The sequence below is a fragment of the Limulus polyphemus genome, unplaced genomic scaffold (assembly GCF_000517525.1).
Source record: "Limulus polyphemus unplaced genomic scaffold, Limulus_polyphemus-2.1.2 Scaffold3480, whole genome shotgun sequence".
Lineage (NCBI taxonomy): Eukaryota > Metazoa > Arthropoda > Merostomata > Xiphosura > Limulidae > Limulus > Limulus polyphemus.
The window spans coordinates 84,294-86,486 of NW_013669090.1; positions in this window are offsets into that span (position 1 = coordinate 84,294).

Below are 2,193 nucleotides of genomic sequence, written 5' to 3' on the forward strand. Positions count from 1 at the left end.
ATATATATATATATATATATATAACAGTTAAATATAAGAGGTAAGAAATTTCTAAATAAAGATTTAGAAGTTTCTTGAAACTTTTAAACTGAAACTTGAAACAATAGCAAGTGTTTCTTTAAAAACAAAGACTTTCTGGGTTTAATCCTACCATTCTGCGAATGGTTTTTCCATCATAGTAACTGACAGGTTGAGTATGCGACTGCAAATCATAATACCATTTTCACGCCCAGTAAAATGTACTTGTAGTTTATGCACATTCTAAAGGCTTAACTGTTATGTCTAAAAAGTCTTAGTGTTCTTGCAAAGCCTCAATATCATTCCCTATTCTTTCAAAAGGAGCTATTCCTCTGTCTTTTCTTGGGAACTACAAAACATTAACCATTAATTTCTGTAATATTAACGTGTTTTATAAGTCCCTCAATAAATAAATAATAAACGAGAGAGCAGTGTACGTACTTGTTAAACTTTTTTTTTTACTCTCGATTAATTCCGTTACAAGCTCAGTTTTATTACTCTGATTTATAACCCTGGCACGCTGACGACTAGGCCACGCCCAACTCAACATTTACTCTGTACGATCTTCTTTTCCTAATAGCTCACTCTAGAATGTGACGGAGTATATTAAATGAACAGATGGAATTCCTTTACTAACGGTGTTGGGAATTCATCTATAACGTAGATAGCTGTTTTCTCGGAGATAAAGGAAAACACTGAAAACGACAAAAATCATTAAACAAACAAGCTCTTGGTGGCATTTAGCATGCTCCTTTAATAACCATTAGAATTTTGTGAGAATAAATTGTATTCTTTTTGATGTTTTTACACAATCCTTTGACTATTCGGCATAGATAAGTGGGAAAACGGTTATGTAGACAAACAGATTGGCAGATAGATTAAGATTTTAAACTAAATACATCTTGTGTGTGTATGGTATTCTAATTGTCTTTTACATACCACAGTGAAGCTATATTTATTTAGGATTTGAAAAATATATAGAATTAATGCTACTTATTTAATACAATTCACCACTACAATAAGTCCAGTCTTGTTCTGTCGATCTGCCCTTGCCCAAGGTTACTGGTAAGGGGTGGATTCTCCGAAACCAATATAACTCAGTGACAAGTGGTGAATCGAATGGTAAATAAATCTTTTTTTTAGTAGTTCATTGATCGGTTTAGAAACGCATTGCATGATTTTCCTATTTGTATGTTATCTGGATGAAAATGATTTGGTAGATTCAACTACTGCTGTTAATGTTTAGATGGAAGATGGGTATAATTTCAAACCAAACAACTTGACACAAAACTTGAGGCATAGCGTTAAAATATGGGTAATAATAGTATTTCTTTATAGATATGGTGCATATTCATCACATGGGATAACGTCTGTAAAATTTTAAAATCTCAGAAAAAAATAGTAGTTGCCTTTCGGACATGAAACACCTGCCATAAAAACATTACGTGAAGTTTTTAACATAAAACATTTTGAATGAAGTGTTGTCGAATTACATTTTAACATCATATTTTAACGCACTACATGTAAAATATCTGCTCACAATAGTAAAGCATACTTGTCCTAATTCAGACATGAAAAACATTAAAAACAAAAATCAATAAGTAGCTGAAGGAACTACAATGTAGTTAACAGTAGGAAAACGGCCATAATACTTCAGAAAAAAAATGTTAAACATACTCAACGTTTCGCTGTACGTTTTTCTTCGGAAGTGCTCTCCACAAAATGTTGAGAAAAAGATAATATTTTTCTTGAAGTCTTGTGGTAATTTTCACACTGTTTATTTACAAACTTTGATCAAACATGATTCTTGAAGATATCTGGAAAAAAAAAGTTGCCCAAATTTAGATATAATTAGCATTGGTAATTAGCATACGATAGAATTAGCGCTGGTATTCAACATTATAAAATATATGATATAACTAGCATTGGTATTTAACATTATAAAATATATGATAGAAACAGTGTTTGTATTCAAGATTATAAAATATGTGATAGAACTATTGCTGGTATTCAACATTATAAAATATGTGATAGAACTAGTGTTGGTATTCAACATTGTAAAATATGTGATAGAACTAGTGTTGGTATTCAACATTATAAAATATGTGATAGAACTAGTGTTGGTATTCAACATTATAAAATATATGATAGAACTATTGCTGGTATTCAACGTTA